Source organism: Suncus etruscus, chromosome 8 (genome assembly GCF_024139225.1).
Source record: "Suncus etruscus isolate mSunEtr1 chromosome 8, mSunEtr1.pri.cur, whole genome shotgun sequence".
NCBI classification, from domain to species: domain Eukaryota; kingdom Metazoa; phylum Chordata; class Mammalia; order Eulipotyphla; family Soricidae; genus Suncus; species Suncus etruscus.
In genome coordinates, this window is record NC_064855.1 from 16377194 (window position 1) to 16397469 (window position 20276).

At 48.8% G+C, this 20276-nt stretch overlaps 1 protein-coding gene across 1 annotated transcript in view; it reads left to right on the forward strand.

Annotated features, from left to right (window-relative positions):
- The first annotated feature begins 286 nt into the window (after positions 1-286).
- Positions 287-20276, forward strand: part of SIK3 (SIK family kinase 3) — a 199731-nt gene continuing 179741 nt past the window's right edge. Inside the window, exon 1 of the mRNA XM_049778200.1 lies at positions 287-462. The gene's annotated coding sequence lies outside the window, so the exon portion shown is untranslated. The remainder of the gene's footprint in view (positions 463-20276) is intronic.

A 20276-nucleotide genomic window follows, 5' to 3' on the forward strand; every position in this document is an offset into this window, starting at 1 on the left:
CGGGGCCCACGGCGCCGCGGAGGCCACGCCCCTTCTGACGTCATCCCCGCTCGCCCGCCCCCCGCTCCCCCGCCGCCGGCTGGCTCCCCGCGGGTCCCGGAGGTTGCACTGCACAACAAGATGGCGGCGGCGGCGGCGGCGGTGACCGGAGCTGGCGGGGCGGCCGGGGCCGGAGGAGCCGGGGGCGCGGGGGGGCCCGCGGGACGCCTGCTGCCGCCTCCGCCCCCCGTGCCGGGACCCCCGGCGGCTCCGGCTCCCGGGGCAGCCCCGGGGGCCCCCGCTGCGGGCGTCCCGCCGCGCCCCCCGGCCCCGGCCCCGGCCCCGGCCCCGGCTGCAGCCCCGGGCTCGGCCTCCCGCGGGCCCCTGCCCGCCCGCATCGGCTACTACGAGATCGACCGCACCATCGGCAAGGGCAACTTCGCCGTGGTCAAGCGCGCCACGCACCTGGTCACCAAGGCCAAGGTAGGGCAGGGCAGGGCAGCCCAGTGGGCATGCACCCCAGAGCTTGGAGCAGATCCCAAGCTTGGAGGGGACCCCCCCAAAAAAAACACACTGAAGGAATGGGGGACAACCAATGCACCTTGGGGTGCAAGCCCGAGAGGTTGGGACTCTCCAGCTCGGATAGATGCAGCCCCAGAGGGAGCCCTGAAGGGTTTCCTCAATGGCCGGGCCTGGACATCCGTGGAATTCGGGGTGCACAAGGGGGGGGCTGCGGTGTTTTGTCACCTCCAAAGAAGCCTCAAGGGTTTCCCCCTCCCCACACTTTGCAACCGCTCTTCTCTTCCTTACTTAGTCAGTCATTCAGCATGCAAGGAGAACCTTTCAGATCGTTTTTTGGGAGCAGCCTCAGGACCCCTGGCTTAAAGATTGGGGCCTCCCGGGAATGGGCTGGGGGTGAAGAGGATAGGGTTCTTGTTGCTTTTCTACAGGAAAAGGGGGTTCGAAGGGAAGTCTGAGACCCAAAGGGGTGCCTGGGAGTTGGGGGTTCCTGGGTGATTGCTTGCTTGTTGGAGGGTTTTGCAACTAAGAGGGAGGGGGGGACGACTTGTCAGCAACCAGGAGGGGTTTGTTCTTGAACAAGGGTAAGACGGTGACCCCCAAGAGGAGGGGACACCTCCTCCTGGGCCTTTTTTTTGGGTTCTCCCCAGGGATCCCTGGAGCTAGCTGGTCGTATTTGAACATGGCCAAGGTCAATTTGGAAGTCGCCCGTTTACGGACACAGTTGGATCCATGCATTCCCCTTTTTCTTTTCTTTCTTTTTAAATGTTGGGGGGTGGCACTTTCCCCCCCCCCCACACCCCCCGAAGCCTTTTTGGTTTGGGAGTGTTGGCATTTAAGACAACCAGGAGCCCAGGGTTTGATGTGCTGCATTGGCCCCACAAAGGCCGTTTGTGCTCCAGATATCTGTCTTTGCTCAAAATCACTCGAGCCCACGACTTTGAATGTAGTCATTCATTCTTTTTCAAACTGCAGATTGTGTTTCCCTCAAGCTGAGGCTTCGAACAAGGATTGTTCCAGCCAAACCGCGCTGCCTGCCTCCTTCCTCCCCTGCCTCCTGTCCCCCCAACCCCTGCAGCTCCGCATCTGCCCATGGCATCTCCCGCTGCAGCCCAGCAGCTGGGCTTGTGGCACTGACGCCTCACCCCCAAAAGTCCCCTTTTCCTCGCTGATGTGGACACCACCAGGGGCCTTTTCCCCCTGGGAGGCTGGAAAATTGATAGGCCGGTTTCACTTCCCCTGGGAAGCCCCCCTTCAGCCTCTCTGTGGGTTTTTATCGGAGGTTCTGGAGTGTGAGCTGAGCTGCTGGCAGGCGATGTCAAGCCAGCTTCCTAAACAAACGGTCCCTCACACCCTGCGGGGCTTCAGGATCAGACTGAAGGGTTGGAGTGTCTCTCTGCTGCCTGCTGTAAAGCCTGCGCTTGTTTACCGCTCTCTCAGCCCAAGTTCTGTTTACAAACAACTGGAGTTGTCTAGGTTTTTGCCCCTCGGGTGGCATTTCCTTTCTCTCCCAACTCCCCTTCTGTTTCTCCTGTGCTTTCTTATTTTGCTCAGACCCTCTGATGTTTGAGCTCTTTGAACTTCTCAGGTTGTCTGGCTTTCTGGTCTCTCTGATTGAAAGAATTTTGCATCTTGGCTCTGCCAAAATATTGATAAATCTGTGACAGGCAGGGCTGAATAAAATTTTCTCAATTGCAAGGCAATTTACAATTGCGAATGTAATTGCAAACAGTTGATTCTTGGCTTCCTATATGAAAAAGACGTTTCTTTCTCCGGTAGTCAGCAAAGCCAGTGCCTAATTATGGCTGGGCTGCTCTCTTTTGATTTTCGTGTGTGTGTGTGTGTGTGTGTGTGTGTGTGTGTGTGTGTGTGTGTGTGTGTGTGTGTGTGTGTGTGTGTTTCTCTGAGGCCTTGGTATCCTTATTTTCGTGTGTGTGTGTGTGTGTGTGTGTGTGTGTGTGTGTGTGTGTGTTTCTCTGAGGCCTTGGTATCCTTTCCACGGCAGCGTTTTAAACACTGGCTTGTGAGCGGGTGTCACTGTTTATGTTGGTTTTTATCTTTGATCATTGTGGTTGTGCAGTTATGCAATTCTGATGTATGATGTATGGAAATATTCAGACATTAGAATGGGACTGAAATGGCTTGGACAATGAGTTGCATGTGTGCGGGACCACACCAGCATTCCTTCTCATTTCTGCAGTAGGATGCAGTTTTCTAGTACCAGCGAGGAACATGCTACCTTTTGCTGCTGTGATGCCTCTGACGCCAGAGGGAAGCTTAGTTCCCAAGGAGCTGTCATGTGCCCCGGTGGACAATGAGCATATTTTGGCCTGCTCCAGACTTATCTTAGTCCATGCTGACAGCTAGGATGTGCCTCACAGCTTTTGCTGTTACAGCCTGCTGTGGCCTCTTAGAGCTGTGGTTTGGTTATATAATGGTGAGGAAGGTACCAGGTGCTGGAAGTTGCAGAAGCTGCTGTTTTGGTTACCAAGGTGGATAGATTTTTTTTTTCCTCCCAGTGCACTATTTGTACTCAGGTTACTTGGGTCCAAAGAGCAATTTCACCTCTCTTCATTTCTTTCTTTCTTTCCAGCTTCTCTCTTTTCACTTCTTTTAAAGGTATGTGATTACCTTTTTTTTGTTTTTTTGTTTTTGGGTCACACCTGACTCCTAGCTCTACACTCAGAAATCGCTCCTGGCAGGCTTAGGGGGAACATATGGGATGCCAGGATTCAAACCACCATCCTTCTGCATGCAAGGCAAACACCCTACCTCCATGCTATCTCTCTGGCCCCTACTTTTTTTTTTTTTTAAATGAATCTTTCTCTTTTCTTTCTTTCTTTTTTTTTTTTTTTTGGTTTTTGGGTCACACCCGGCATCGCTCAGGGGTTACTTCTGGCTCTATGCTCAGAAATTGCTCCTGGCAGGCTCGGGGGACCATATGGGACTCCGGGATTTGAACCGATGACCTTCTGCATGAAAGGCAAACGCCTTACCCTCCATTCTATCTCTTCGGCCCCAATCTTTCTCTTTTCTATAGGCTTGGCTTTTTATAAAACTTCAACTAGGGCCTGAGAGATAGCACAGCGGTAGGGCATTTGCCTTGCAAGCAGCTGAATGGTGGTTAAAATCCCAGCATACCATATGGTCCTCCATGCCTGCCAGGATGCCAGGAGTAATTTCTGAGCGCAGAGCCAGGAGTAACTCTGAGCACTGTTGGGTGTGACCCCCTACCCCCCAAAAAATATCCCCCAGAAAAACAAAAAAGAAATCCAAACAAACAAAAAAAAAAAGAAAAAAATACTTCAACAACTAGATTGGAAAATTAGGGTGGTATTTTGTTGGCTGCAAGGAGGTTAGGGAATAGGTGTTTTCTGAACATTGGAGAAATACTTTGGATCACCAAAAGTCTTATTTTGGGGTCACATTTGGCTGTGCTCAGGCCTTATTCCTGGTTCTGCGTTCAGGAATTACTCCCTCCTGCTAGTGCTATATGGGATGCTGGGGATCAAACCTGGGTCAGCTTGCAATCAAAGCAAGTGCCTTCCCCACTGTCCTGCTAGTGCTATATGGGATGCTGGGGATCAAACCTGGGTCAGCTTGCAATCAAAGCAAGTGCCTTCCCCACTGTCCTATGGCTCCAGTCTCTCTTCACATTGTTGCACATATTTCCCCCTTCCAAGGACAGAATCAAAGGCAAACATGGTTTCCTGACTACCTGCCTGTAACCCTCCCAATATGTTATGGTGAAATTGGTCCTTTCCCAGTCTGTTAACTCAAACCTTCTAGCGTAGGACCCAGAGATGAGTGAAACAGCAGAGAGAAGGAGATGCTTTCTGGTTGGTCGCTGGTGACTTTGGCAGTGTGTCTGTGAGTGCCAAGCAGTGCTCAAGAATGCCTATTCGTCTGGGGCAGCTTCGGTCAACAGCTCATCCTGACACTCTGTGGCCTCCCTCTTGTGATCTCCTTCTTTTTTTTTTTTTTTTTTTTTTGGTTTTTGGGCCACACCCGTTTGACACTCAGGGGTTACTCCTGGCTATGTGCTCAGAAATCGCCCCTGGCTTGGGGGGACCATATGGAATGCCGGGGGATCGAACCGAGGTCCTTCCTTGACTAGCGCTTGCAAGGCAGACACCTTACCTCCAGCGCCACCTACCCGGCCCCTTGTGATCTCCTTCTGAGAAGCCATCCTCTGTCTGAAATGTTCTGGCTCCATTCTTTTCACAGGAAATTACAAAGCGCTTAAAAAAAAGATTTTTTTTCCCTGCTCTCTATGCTTAATACTATACCTTCATTGGGAACAAAGCATAGTTCTATTGTGTGTATGTGTGTGTGTGTGTGTGTGTGTGTGTGTGTGTGTGTGTGTGTGTGTATTTAAAGACCACACCACTATAAAAACCATCGGCCAAATGTTTTTTAAAGTGTTTCAGCAAATGTATGTCACTTGCCTGTTGCTGGCTTTTGTGGTGTGGGCCTGACCTTTGGAGGAGGCTGCCCAAGTTTGGATCCTTGGCTGCATCATCACAGGGTGCTCTTGGGTAAGAGGTTTGACCTCTAGTGCTCGGCTTTCTACATCCAAAGGAAGCGCTGACAGCAGGTCTTGCCTCACCATTTGGGTGTTTGGAAGATTAAATGAGATGATAGATGCAAAGCCTTTTGATGAGGGCCTGGGTGGCTTTAGTGATCGTGGAGCAACTGTTACCATTCGCCTCATCATTGGAAGTAACAAAGATGAGGAAGACATAATCTTTTTTTAAAATTTCTTCTAAAGAATGCAAGGGTTTTTTTTTTTAATTTTTTTTTATTTTTGGTTTTTCGGGCCACACCTGTTTGATGCTCAGGGGGTTATTCTTGGCTAATGGCTCAGAAATTGCCCCTGGCTTGGGGGGACCCTATGGGGGGGGATCGAATCGTGGTCCTTCCTTGGCTAGCGCTTGCAAGGCAGACACCTTACCTCTAGCGCCACCTCGCCAGCCCCAAGAATGCAAGGTTTTATTTATTTATTTATTTATTTATTTTTTGGGTCACACTCGGCAGCACTCAGGGGTTACTCCTGGCTCTACACTCAGGAATCGCTCCTGGCAGGCTTGAGGGACCACATGGCATGCTGGAAATCAAACCTGGGTCTGTCCCGGGTTGGCTGTCTGCAAGGCAAATGCTCTACCACAACACCGGAAGACATAATCTCCATCCCTTTCTTTGGGGCATTTCATCCAGTTGGAATCATTTTTATCTTGAGTCTGCTACATCATCAGATGTCATCTAGATCTGGCTTTCAGGATTAAAAACAATAGTTTGTTATTATTTCAGTTACTGCAATAAAATAGTTTTTTTTTTTTTTTTTTTTTTTTTTTTTTTGTGGTGCCAGGGATCAAACCCAGGGCTTCACATATACAAGGCAAGTGTTCTGCCACTGAGTCACATTTCTGGTCTGAAATATTAGAGTTAAACTTCATGGACTATTGACAAATCTCATGAAATTGGCATTTTATTTATTTTTTTTTTTGGTTTTTGGTTTTTGGGCCACACCCAGTGATGCTCAGGGGTTACTCCTGGCTATGCGCTCAGAAGTCGCTCCTGGCTTGGGGGACCATATGGGACACCGGGGGATCGAACCGCGGTCCGTCCAAGGCTAGCGCTGGCAAGGCAGGCACCTTACCTCTAGCGCCACCGCCCGGCCCCGGCATTTTATTTTTTTAATTTTTTTGATTGTTGTTTTGGCCAGTCTAAGGGATTACTCTTGGCAGACTGAGGGGACCATATGGAATGCTAGCGATTGAACTCGGGTCAGCTATGTCAAAGAAAATGCCCTCTCTGCTGTACTATCACTCCAGACCCAGAAATTGACATTTTTTTTTTTTTTTTGTGGTTTTTGGGTCACACCCGGCAGTGCTCAGGGGTTATTCCTGGCTCCAGGCTCAGAAATTGCTCCTGGCAGGCACGGGGGACCATATGGGGCTCCGGGATTTGAACCGATGACCTCCTGCATGAAAGGCAAACGCCTTACCTCCATGCTATCTCTCCGGCCCAGAAATTGACATTTTATTTTAAAAAATTATTTAGGGAAGGGCTTACCTTGCATGTGGCTGACCCTGGTTCAAACTCAGGCACCCCAAACCTGAGTCCCCTTCAGAAGTGGTTTCTGAGTGTAGAACCTGAATAAGCTTAAGCACAGTCTCCCAAAATTATTTATTTGGATTTTGGGGCCATACCCTATGGTGTTCAGGGACCATTCCTTCTGCCGGGAATCTAATCTGGGTTTCCTAGTAAGCAAACAGGTGTTCTAGCACATTTAGTTATCTCTCTGGCTCCAAATCTGCATTTTATTGATTTATTTTTGGGTTATACTTGAAATATTCGGGGCTTACTCCTGCTTGTGTACTTAGGGGTCTCTCTTGGCAGTGCTAAAGGTCTTATTTGGTGCTGGGGATAGAACTGAGGCCTAGTTTTGTACAAGGCAAGCATTTTAACCTCTTTAGTATTTCTCTAACCCAAGACCAGCATTTGATATCATTTATTTATTTAGTTTTGGTTTTTAGGCCACACCTGGCAGTGTTCAAGGGTTATCCTGCACTCAGGATTCACTGTTGGCAGAGTTCAGAGGATCTCGTAGGGTTCTGAGGGAAGAGTTCGGATAGGTTGCCTGCAAGGTAAATGCCCTCCCCACTATGCTATCTCATGGGCATCCTAAGACTGGCATTTTTTTGGGGGGTCACAGCTGGCAGCACTCAGGGGTTACTCCTGGCTCTACACTCAGAAATCACTCCTCGCAGGCTCGGGGGGACTATATGGGATGCCGGGATTCGAACCACCATCCTTCTGCATGCAAGACAAACACCCTACCTGCATGCTATCTCTCCGGCCCCAAGACTGGCATTTTAAAAACTAGCATTTCATTACACAGTTATGAGCTGTGCCAAATGAAAACTAACATTGGTTTTTGCTTTGAGCTACCTCAGATGTCCGTGTATTTTATGAAGCTTTGTGCTGTGGGACATAGGAAGAGCGTGTCTGAGTGTAGTCTTTTCGCCAGGCATTCACGTAAATTTGCTGGAGAGTTCCTACAGCCTTATTAGGGATTTTTCTGCACTTGGCCACAGAATGTGTTACTCAGATAGCCAAGTTTGGGATTCTTTGTTTGCTTTTGGGCCACACCCAGTAGTGCTCAGGGGCTTTTCCAGTGGGGGACCCAACCCAGACTTCCTGCATGTAGATCCTGCACTTCAGCCCTGGGCAATCTCCCTGCCCCCAAAGCTTATTGGGGGGGTACTTTAGGAGGGGTTATGGAAAGGTTTGGGCCTCTGGGTTCATTCCTTGTGGTGCCAGGGAAATTATATTCAGCACCAGGAATCAGTCAGCCTTGTGCAGGGCAAATACCTCACCTTCACCTCTAGAGTGTTTGTCTTTCCTGGCCCAAGGTCAGGATTCTTGGTACAGAGAAGAGTTTATTCCATGTCCTCATCCAGAGATCGACCAACCAGGGCACATCTGTGTGGAATTTAGGGCAAATTTTATTTTTTTGCCACACTTTGTGGTGCTCAGTGGTTACTCCTGGCTCTGCATTCAGAAATTACTCCTAGTAGGCTTGGGGGAACCATATGGGATGCCTGGGATCGAACCTGGGTTGGCCACATGCAAGGCCCTATGTGCTATTGTTTTGGCCCCCCAATTTTTTTCTTCTTTTTGGTCACACTCTGCGACACTCAAGGGTTTCTCCTGGCTCTGCACTCAGAAATTGCCCATGGCAGGCTTGGGGGACCATATAGGATGCTGGGATTTGAATCACCGTCTGTCCTGAATAGCTGCGTTTCAAGGCAAACACCCTACCGCTATTCTAATCTCTCCGGTCCCACCAAAAATATTTCTATGAGAACGACTCAAAGTGGGCTAATAGTATCATCTTAATGTATAAGGAAGACTTGATTTGCTGTTGTTTTTGGTTTCTGCTTTATGGGGGGTAAATTTGGGCCATGCTCAGGGCGACTCTGGACTTGGTAGTCGCACTGGAGGACCTGGGATTGAGCTCACGCATCCTGCTTGCAAAAATGTGCTGAGAGAGAGAGAGAGAGAGAGAGAGAGAGAGAGAGAGAGGAGAGGAGAGGAGAGGAGAGGAGAGGAGAGGAGAGGAGAGGAGAGGAGAGGAGAGGAGAGGAGAGGAGAGGAGAGGAGAGGAGAGGAGAGGAGAGGAGAGGAGAGGAGAGGAGAGGAGAGGAGAGGAGAGGAGAGGAGAGGAGAGGAGAGGAGAGGAGAGGAGAGGAGAGGAGAGGAGAGGAGAGGAGAGGGGAGAGAGATAGATCAGGAGAGAGAGAGGAGAGAGAGGAGAGGGGAGAGAGATAGATCAGGAGAGAGAGAGAGGAGAGGAGAGAGAGAGAAGAGAGAGAGAGGAGAGAGAGGAGAGGGGAGAGATAGATCAGGAGAGAGAGAGAGGAGAGAGAGGAGAGGGGAGAGAGAGATCAGGAGAGAGAGAGGAGAGAGAGAGAGATAGATAGATAGATCAGGTCCTGGGATTGAGCTCACGCATCCTGCATGCAAAAATGTGCTGAGAGAGAGAGAGGAGAGAGAGAAGAGAGGAGAGGAGAGAGATAGATCTGGTCTGGATCTGGCTTTCATGAGCCATCTGTGTGTGTGTGTGAGTGTGTGTGTGTGTGTGTGTGTGTGTGTCTCTCACGAGCCTTGTGTGGTGTGTGTGTGTGTGTGTGTGTGTGTGTGTGTGTTTGTAGATGCTGACTGTGTGATGCCGACTCTGGTCTAGACTGGTCTTTCCAGAGTCACAATGGCCAGGATTCCACTTTCAACATCAAAGCTGTTTATTTTATTTTAACTCTGTCTTTGGAGCCAGCTCCCTAGAAAGTCATAGATCTGGCTCCGGCCAGAGGTGCCCAGACTAGTTACTTCTGTGCCAGAAGTGCTGTTTTCATTTTCCAAACATCAAGCTAAAGTTTCCCAGTTCAGGGCATCAAAGAGAACACCATGGGTGCTGGGGAAGGAAGAAGTCAGACTGTGCTCCCCAGGGCCAGTGTAGCCCTCAAAAACACCTCAGATGGGCATTTCTTTCTCATTCTGTCAACACATATTAATCCAGCACAAATTTTATGTCACATTCTGTTCTGAGCCCTCATGGGCACCCATGAATGAGAGAGAGAGAGAGAGACCGAAAGCACTTGGCCTCTTGGATTTTATTATTACTTTTAAAAAACAGGTTGTTGTTTTATTTATTTATTTGTTTGTTTGTTTTTGGAGCCACACCTGGCAGTGCTCAGCGCTTCTGCTTCTGGTTGCTTCTGGTGATGTTGCGGGGAATCATCCAGAGGTGGATAGAGCCCTGAATGCTAGCAAAGCCTGAGCCTGGAGATTTTGTTCTAATAAATAACTCCCTGTGGTGAGGATGATTCTGAAGAAACCTGATGGGTTGTGGAGTATGTGGGAAGGTGTGGGAAGCTGCTCCAAGAAGGTGAGAGCTGAGCCAGCCTCTTACTTGAGGCAAAGCAGGCCAGCCTGGAGCTTTTCTGGGAGATGCACTGGTACAATGGGAGAGGCCAGCACAAAGGTCTGAAAAATGGGCTTGGTTTATCCAAAGATTACCCTCAAGGTCATGAGGCCTAGGGCCACGGGAGTAGGGGGAAGGTGGAAAGGAGGAGGTCACAGGGCAAACCACACAAGGCATTCCATAGGATTGGGGCTCAGCGGGCCTTAACTCCCTAGAAAGGTAGAGCCACGTGCTGACTTCTGATCTGTGGGGCTGGAGACATAGTCCAGGGGATAAGGCTTTATCCCAGGTTTGGGCCCCTGTGATCATGTGATCACAAAGCAACCTCAGCGTGGTGGAGGGGTGGAAATGGCACAAACCACTGTCGCCTAAACAAAACAGGGCCAGAGTGATAGCACAGCTGGTAGGGAGTTTAGTTTGCCTTGCACTTGGTTGACCTGGGTTTGATCTCTGGCATCCCTTATGGTCCCCTGAGCCTGCCAGGAGTGATTTCTTAGCACAGAGCCAGAAATCGTCATCCCTAGCACCTCTGGGTTGGCCCCAAAATCAAACCAAAACAAAACATGCAATTTATTTTATGATTGAAGTTCAAAATATCTTCTGTTTTTGTTTTTGGGTCACACCTGGTGGCGCTCAGGCCCAAAAGTTCTATGCTTCGAACCCCCCCCCCCCAAAACAAACAAACAAACAGATGTTCAAAGTATCTTTTTAGATGGCATTTCTTCAGATCCTCTGCATAACCTTTATTTACTTTTGGGCTACACACACCCAGCAGTACTCAGTGATTACTTCTGGTAGACAGTTGAATTCTTAGAAATCCCTCAGTACAATCAATGATGAATCCAGTAGACAGCATACAAGGTCAGAGCCTTAATCCCGGTATTATTTTTTTGGCTTCAGTGTGTACTTTTTTTTCTTTCTGACCTCAACCAGGAGTGCTCAGGGCTGTCTTCTGGTCTGTACTTAGGGGTTACTCTTGGTGGGCACAGAGGACTTATATGGTACTGGAGATCAAATCTAAGTAGACTGTGCAAGACAAGGACCATCCCTTGCTGTACTATGACTCCTGACCTCTCAGCGTATACTTTTAAGTAGTGGCATGCTTTTGTAAATACATGAAAAACATCATCAGCCAATAAGTACTTGTTGATTGGGCATAAAAACATCTTTGCTCCCTGCTTTTCCAGAGTTTAGAAGGATGGACTGCACAGAATGTCGAAATACTTTAAGGGTCTATTCAAGAAGTTTAAACCAGAGGCTGGAGAGTAGCATGGAGGTAAGGCATTTGCCTTTCATGCAGAAGGTCATTGGTTTGAATCCTAGCATCCCATATGGTCTCCCGAGCCTGCTAGGAGTGATTTCTGAGCGTGGAGCCAGGAGTAACCCCTGAGCGCTTATGACCCAAAAACCAAAAACCAAAAACAAAAAAAAAAAAAAGAAGTTGTTTAAACCAGTTACCCCCAAGGCTCCTCCCTCACTTTTCGAATCCAAGCACCTGCATTTGTTAACTGCCTGGGCCCTTCCAGTCCTCACATGTAAGGCCCTCGCCTGCTTGCTCTTATGCTAGAGAAACAAAGTGTCTCGGCTAAGAAAGGTCGGGCATTTCTCCTCACTAGTAATGAGCTGTCCCAAAGAGGGGAAACTTCCAGGGCAGGGTTGGTAATAAATGTACCCAAATTAGGTCTCTTTGCCATTGAGTCACTCTTGTCCCCCTGCCTCCTTCCAGGAGAGCTTCTGGGTCCACTGCTGGGTCCATCTCCTTCTCACCCTGGTGCATCCTAGATGTGACAGAGGTGTCCAGAAAACCCCTTTTCTGTGACTAAGGACCTTAAAAGGGAAAGAAAGTAGCATAACTGAAACTGGATGTCTGATTTTCATAATTTTGGAGTTGGGGGTCTTGGCCAGACCTGGCCATGCTCAGGGCTTCTCCTTGGCTTTGAGCTCAGGAGGACCATATGGGATGGCGGGGATCAAACCTGCATTGGCAGTGATCAAGGCAAGTACCCTCCCTGATACACTTATCTCTCTGGCCCCAAGCACATATTTCTCTTAGGAGAGCTGAGATCCACTGTGGCGTGAGAGTTTCTGGTCCCTGACATCAGGTTTTTTATTTCATCTCTGCTGAGCTGGTTTGAGAAATAGGAATCTGAGTATCTGGGCAGCACCTCTGGAAACAGTGGAGGATGGAGGAAGCTTGTTGCATTGATGATGATGATGAGGAGGAGGACTGTGAATTCTGGTTGTGCCCAGTGGAATACTGGTCGCCTGTGCCTTCAACTAATCAGGGGCTTCGATGATCATGTTCTGAGAAATGGTTACATTTCCACTTTGCTTTCACTCAGTATATGTTGGTTTGCCTTCAGCTTTTTAACTCCTGCCTTCAGAGAAGTTTATTTTTATTTTATTTTATTTTTGGATTTTGGAGTCATACCCAATAGTACTCGGGGGTTACTCCTAGCTCTGCACTCAGAAATCACTCCTGGCAGGCTCGGGGACCTTAGGAGATGCCCTACCCATTCTGCTATTCCAGCCCCTCCAGAGGAGTTTGTTGGGAAAATTTACGTTAGCTAATCATATCTCTGAGATCGAAGTTTTGGGAGAAGAGATTTGCAAACATTTATTACATCCATCCCTACAATTATAAGCTGTGTGTGTGTGTGTGTGTGTGTGTGTGTGTGTGTGTTCATTGGTGCTGGACCCATTTCTGAAGATTTGTGGCTTGATCAGAGGTTCTGTATGAGGGTCAGAGGATGGTAGGGTTTTCCAGGGGGCTCAGGAGTAACGACAGCATTGGATGTGAGAAATGGGGAGGTGGGGTGGGAGTTTTTTGGGGCCCCCAAAAACACATCAGTAATGCTCAGGGGTTACTCTTGGCTCTGCACTCAGGAATGGTCCCTGGCAGTGGTCCGGGGATCATATGGGATGCCAGGGATCAAACCTGGGGTTGACCGCTTGTAAGCTAAGTGTCATTTCTCATTGTCCTATGGCTCAGGCCCCACTCGTTTTCTCCCTGGCTAGAATTTTATTTTTGGCCTATGGCTATATAAGTCTAGTATCACTTAGCCAACCCCGCAGTTTAAATTCACATTTTATACTTGAAAGGGAAAGGTTCCTTCACATCTGGGCTCTCTGCTTCCTTCCTGGAAAGGGTCCCCCCTAGGCTGGCTGGTGGCTCCACCACCCAGCGCCTCTCTGCCGCTCCCTTTGGAGCCTCTTTCTTTGTAGGCCCTGCCAGCTGTCGGCACGGGACTTCCCGAAAGACCTGCAAGCTATTTGTTGAGTTACCTTTTGTTCTGATTTGGAGAAATGAACCTCCTCTCCCCCCCCAAAAAAAAAACCCACCAAAAAAAAAAAAACCCTCCAAAGGCCCCCAAACTAAAACAACTTTCAAAGAATTTTTTTCAGCTGTCTACTTTGACTGTTCCTTGCCTTTTCTGTATTTATTATGTCTGGTACACACAGAAAGTAGCAGCTGCTGATGTCCAGAGATAACACAGCAGGGTTGAAGGCATCGCGTAGCATGGGACAGATTTGGATTCGATCCCCGGCATCCCATTTCTTCCCCGAGCACTGCCAGAAATGATCCCTAAGCACAGAGCCAGGAGTAACCCTTGAGTCTCACTGTATATGTGGGACCAGAAAGGTTGCTCGGAGCTGATGCAGTGCTTTGTATGTGGGTTTCTGCACTGTAGCTTCCCCAAGCACTGCCAGAAGTAAACCCTGGTCATCACTGAGCTCCTAAATATTACTGGGTGTGGCCTAAAATAAGTAACCATGCATTATTTTACTTTTTCTGAGAGTTTTGTTTTTGTTTTGGTATTTGGGCCGCACCTGGCTGTGCTCAGGCTTCCTCCTGCCTCTGTACTCAGGGATCGCTCCTGGAGGGGTTAAGGGGTTGGATCGATGTCGTGTTGGGGATTGAACTAAGAGTCCTACATTGAACCTGGGTTTGTGGCACTGTCTCCACCCGCTGTACTATCTCTAGCCCCTGCACTAATCTTTTAGAAAGTGTTGTGAAGACTCTAAATTTAAATAAGAGGATTGAATCTAGTATATAATGACCCATTCCTGTCCTCTTGCTTATACAATTGACCCTCTCATGGCCAGGTCCCTGGACTGTACACAGCTGGGCTCAGGACTGTTCCCTACCTGGTGCCTGGGTAGAATCTGAGCTCACCAAGGCCTATGCTTCAGTCCCTAGAGCAGTGATGGCTAATTGAGCCTGAGCGCCCTAACTGCCGCACAATGCCCGGTCCTCCCAATGGCCAGTATGGCCCTGTTGCCAGGTGAGCTGCAAAGCAGACACTGGCACACTCGCCTCCCGCTGCGCCGCATATCTTAATTGCGGACCCCTTCCCTCGTGCCAGCTGCAAGGCCTTCTCTAGCCACAGGTTCACCATTGAGGCCCTAGAGTCATCTCCCTGCCTCTAGGGCCAGTTCTTCACTGAAATCCCTTCCTGCTTCTCTTCCTCCCTAGTTTATTTTGAAGCAGGTCCCAGAATCTGATCCTTTCATCCATAGATATTTGGGCATATAGTGCTAAATGAATGAGAATTCTTTTTTTTTTTTTTTTTTTTTTTGGTTTTTGGGTCACACCTGGCAGTGCTCAGGGGTTATTCCTGGCTCCAGGCTCAGAAATTGCTCCTGGCAGGCACAGGGGACCATATGGGGCGCCAGGATTCGAACCGATGACCTCCTGCATGAAAGGCAAACGCCTTACCTCCATGCTATCTCTCCGGCCCCAAATGAGAATTCTTTCCATTTGGTGGCATGTGGAGGGGATTCCCCATCCCCTCCCCGCCAATGCACAGGTGCCACCCCTGGCTCTGTGCTTGGGACCAGATAAAGTGCTAGGGACAGTGGTCTGTGGGCAAGAGTTTAACTCCTGTCCTCTCTCTGCCTCATGATGAGAATTCTTTAAAAGTACACTGTCCTTCCTAAAAAAAAAAAAAAAAAGGCAAACCATTGATTTCTTGATGCTGTTGTTAATTATCAAATTAGTGTTGACAGTAATTTGGCTCGGGGGAGTATATGGGATGCCAGGATTCGAACCACTGCCTGTCGTGGATTGGCTGTGTGCAAGGCAAAATGCCCTACCGCCATGCTATCTCTCTGGCCCCAAAATTGTTTGTTTATTTATTTTGTTTACTTATTTTTTTTTTTGGGTCACACTGGGTAGTGCTCAGGGGTTATTCCTGGCTCTATGCTCAGAAATTGCTCCTGGCAGGCTTGGGGGAATATATGGGATGCCAGGATTCGAACCACCATCCTTCTGTATGCAAGGCAAACGCCTTACCTCCATGCTATCTCTCCAGCCCCCCCAAATTATTTATTTATTTTTAAAATTTGGTCAGATTTTTTTTTTTTTTTTTTGTGGTTTTTGGGTCACACCCGGCAGCGCTCAGGGGTTATTCCTGGCTCCAGGCTCAGAAATTGCTCCTGGCAGGCACGGGAGGACCATATATGGGACGCCGGGATTCGAACCGATGACCTCCTGCATGAGAGGCAAACGCCTTACCTCCATGCTATCTCTCCGGCCCCAAATTTGGTCAGATTTGATGATGCTTAGTGGTTACTCCTGTTCCTGCACACAGGAATCACTCTTCGTGGTACTTGGGGAGCCCTGTGGAATACTGGGAAACAAAACTGAGTCAGCTGGGTACAAGGCAAATGACTTACTTGCTGTACTATCACTGAAACCCTAATAATTGCTTTTTGATTTGTTTTATGATTTCCCTTTCGATGCTTTTATTTTAGTTATTTTTTGTTTTGTTATGCGGCACTCAGAAGTTACTCCTTGCTGTGCGCTCAGAAATTGCTCCTGGCAGGCTCAGGGGACCATATGGGATGCTAGGGATCAAACCTAGGTCTATCCCTGGGTCAGCCGTGTGCAAGGCAAATGTCCTACTGCTGTGTTGTCACTTTGCTCCCTCCCCTTCAGTCCTTTTAAAAATACATTTTTATTTATTTCTGGGTTTTTTTTTTTTTTTTTGGTGACACTCATTAGTGTTCAGGGAATCATTCTGTGTTTGGGATCAAACCTGGAACTTGCCTGTGTGAAAGTGTACAATCTGGCTGTCCCCCTTAAGCCTTATTTTTGTCTCATCCGTATCTAATTTGACTCTGCTAAATCTTTTTAAGCATGCTACTTAGTTTTCATTGAAGCATGCCTTTCTTCTTTTCCCAATTTCTCATTAGTGTATCTTACTAGATAAGAGCAACTGGTACAAATAGAGTTGGGGAAAAATAATTCGTGATAATATTGCATTTTAGTGGGTGAGCGGAAGTTTCTAGAAGAGAAGAGCTCATTAAATGGGGGTGATTTTGCATGTTGGGGCCATCTGATGCTTGTTTTTTTTTTTGGTTTTTGGGCCACACCTGGCGGTGCTCAGGGGTTACTCCTGGCTGTCTGCTCAGAAATACCTCCTGGCAGGCACTGAGGCACGGGGGGACCATATGGGACACCAGGATTGGAACCAACCACCTTAAGTCCTGGATTGGCTTCTTGCAAGGCAAATACCACTGTGCTATCTCTCCGGGCCCCATCTGATGCTTGTAAGACAGAAGGGAAATCCTTATTTTTTGACAGGTTGATTGAGTGGAAAGGAGTTAAAAGACTTATACTTTTTTTTTTTTTTTTGGGTCATACCTGGTGGCACTCAGGGGTTACTCCTGACTCTGCACTCATAAATCACTCCTGGCAGGCTCAGGGAACCATATGGAATGCCGGGAATTGAATAGGGGTCCGTGTGGGGTTGTTCATGTGCAAGGCAAACACCCTACCACTGTGCTATCATTCCGACTCCAAGACTTATACATTTAATGTGCTAAGGCAAAGTCATTAGAACTTTGAGGAGAGGGGCTGGAGAATAGCACAGCGGGTAGGGTGTTTGTCTTGCTCGTGGCTGACTCCGGTTTGATCCTTGGCATCCTACATGGTCCCCTGGGCCTGTCAGGAGGGCTTTCTGAATGCAGAGCAAGGAGTAACCCCTAAGTGTCGCCCAAAAACCAAATAAAAACAAAAGAAATTTGAGGAGATATTTTATAGCAAGTTTAACATTTGTACCCAAGGGCAGTATTTTCGTCCACCTAATGATCAGACTTGCATGTATCAAACTGAATTTGATGATGATGGCCCATTGATGTTAAAAGTTGGGTGAGGGACCAGCCAACAACTTTCTCATTAAAAAGGTTTCTATCTGTTTATTGCCAGGGTAGCATTCCATGGAACAAATTCACATTTTCATGTAGTAAGTTGTTTTCTATTCCTGGGAAATAAAGTCTAGATTCATCTGCTCTAGAAGCAGAATTATTTTTATTTATTTATTTTTTTTATTTTTGGGCCACACCCGGTGGTGCTCAGGGGTTACTCCTGGCTGTCTGTTCAGAAATAGCTCCTGGCAGGCATGGGGGACCATATGGGACACCGGGATTCGAACCAACCACCTTAGGTCCTGGACTGGCTGCTTGCAAGGCAAACGCCGCTGTGCCATCTCTCCGGGCCTGCAGAATTATTTTTATTGTGGAAGGCAGGAGCAGAGCTATGTTTCTTAGGAAGTCCTGCGTTTGTCTTTCGTCTTTTCATTTGTTCATTCCTTTCCTCCTTCCTTTTCTTCCCTCTCTCCCCTCCCTTCAACCCTCCCTCCCACCTTCCCTCCCTTCTTTCCTTCCTCCCACCTTTTCATCCCTTTTTTCCCCCTTCCTCCTGCTGTCTTTCCTTCTGGTAGAATGTTCTAACATGGGGCCAGGAAGGTGGCGCTAGAGGTAAGGTGTCTGCCTTGCAAGCGCTAGCCAAGGAAGGACCGCGGTTCGATCCCCCAGCATTCCATATGGTCCCCCCAAGCCAGGGGTGATTTCTGAGCGCATAGCCAGGAGTAACCCCTGAGTGTCAAACAGGTGTGGCCCAAAAACCAAAAAAAAAAAAAAAAAAAAAAAAGAATGTTCTAACATTGCACGAGCAGGATTCTGACAACAGACAGTTTTCCAGCCCTTCATTCCTTTCCGAACCCTCAACATGCAGTTTTTGGCTCACTTCAATTCTGCCTCAGCACTGGTCCTGTCATTGGTTGGCAGCGTCAGAGGCAGTGGGTCACACATCCTCCAGTAAGTGCAGCTGCTGACGTGGGTGGGAGCTCTGGGAGGCACTGAGTTTGGGGCTGGTCCTTTCGGTCCCCTGAAGGATGTCCTCAGAGTAGAATAACTTGCTTGGTGTGGATTGCCTCCTGTCCCCCAGCCTCTCTGACCCTGCAGACTGGCCTGGGGTTTCAGTCCTGGCCTCTTCTGAGCTGGGGTTTCTTCTTTCTGTCAGGTTGGCAGTTGCTTCCAGTGCTCTGGGCTCATTAGGCTCTTGGTGAAAGGAGCACTGTTACACTGAGTAGATTGGTGGAGTTGTTTTTTTTTTTTTTTTTAGGTTGTAAATTCATCTGGGAGTTTCACGAAAGCTTGAAAACCACATTCCATGGGTGTTAGTTAAATTCCACATTTTTCTCTTAGGCTAGAGTCAGAATTTTCTGTTTTTCCAGCTTTTTGGGAGAACGCTGGAGGCCATCTGCAGGGATACACTGAGCACTGGTGAGAGCATCCATGTGGTTGAGTTTTGTTTTGTCTGCTCCAGGGACTTTCAGTGTTGGGATCCTGTACATGATTTCAAACAGCATTTTTGAGCTTCATGTACTGAAAAATCAAGAGGGAGGGCAGGAGAGGGGAAGGAAGGATGTCTAGGTGTCTGTGTGTCTGTGACCCCAGCAGGACTGCTGAGCTCCCTCTGTCCTACAGCTAATCTAGCATTTAGTCTCTACACAAGTTGTGTAGACATTGCCATGGTTGATCTTAGAACATTATCATTTCCCTTCAAAGAAATGGCATGTCAGCTACCAGAAAGGCAGTACAGTGGGGAGGGCATTGATTTGCCTTACACACAGCCGGTCTGCTTCGATCCCTGGCATCCCATATGGTCCCCTGAGTACCACCAGGAGGGATTCCTGAATGTAAGCCAGGTGTACTCCTGAGCACCTCTGGCTGTAGGGTCCACCCCTTCAATGCCATATCATTAGTAATCTGTTTCTTCCCCCTCCTTGCCTCCAGCCCTTACTGATTGATCATTCAACAGCTCTACAGATGTTTCTCTTCTTTATTTCATACGAATGGGATCCTACGTGATCAGATATGGCCTTTTTATCTGCTGCTTTTACGTCACATGTCTTCAAGATTCATCAAAGTTGCAGGTTGTCAAAATTTTATTTCTTTTCTTTTTTGGGGGTGGGGGAATCACACCGCTGCGCTCAGGGTTACTCCTGGCTCTATGCTCAGAAGTCGCTCCTAGCAGGCTCAGGGGACCATATAGGATGCCAGGATTTGAACCACCGACCTTCCTTCCTTCCTTCCTTCCTTCCTTCCTTCCTTCCTTCCTTCCTTCCTTCCTTCCTTCCTTCCTTCCTTACCTTCCTTCCTTCCTTCCTTCCTTCCTTCCTTCCTTCCTTCCTTCCTTCCTTCCTTCCTCCTTCCCTTCCTTCCTTCCTTCCTTCCTTCCTTCCTTCCTTCCTTCCTTCCTTCCTTCCTTCCTTCCTTCCTTCCTTCCTCCTTCCCTTCCTTCCTTCCTTCCTTCCTTCCTTCCTTCCTTCCTTCCTTCCTTCCCTCCTTCCTCCTTCCCTCCTTCCTTCCTTCCTTCCTTCCTTCCTTCCTTCCTTCCTCCCTCCCTCCCTCCCTCCCGTCCTTCCTTCCTCCCTTCCTTCCTTCCTTCCTTCCTTCCTTCCTTCCTTCCTTCCTTCCTTCCTTCCTTCCTTCCTTCCTTCCTTCCTTCCTCCCTTCTTCCTCCTCCCTCCCCTCCTCCCTCCCTCCCTCCTCCCTCCCTCCCTCCCTCCCTCCCTCCCTCCCCCCTCCCCCCTCCCTCCATCCCTCCCCCTCCCTCCCTCCCTCCCTCCCTCCCTCCCTCCCTCCCTCCTTCCTTCCTTCCTTCCTTCCTTCCTTCCTTCCTTCCTTCCTTCCTCCTTCCCTTCCTCCCTTCCTTCCTTCCTTCCTTCCTTCCTTCCTTCCTTCCTTCCTTCCTTCCTTCCTTCCTTCCTTCCTTCCTTCCTTCCTTCCTTCCTTCCTCCCTCCCTCCCTCCCTCTTCCCTCCCTCCCTCCCTCCCTCCCTCCCTCCTCCCTTCCTCCCTCCCCCTTCCTCCCTTCCTTCCTTCCTTCCTTCCCTCCCTCCCTCCCTCCCTCCCTCCCTCCCTCCCTCCCTTCCTTCCTTCCTTCCTTCCCTACCCTCCCTCCTTCCTCCTTTCCTCCTGCCCTTCCTCCCTTCATCCCT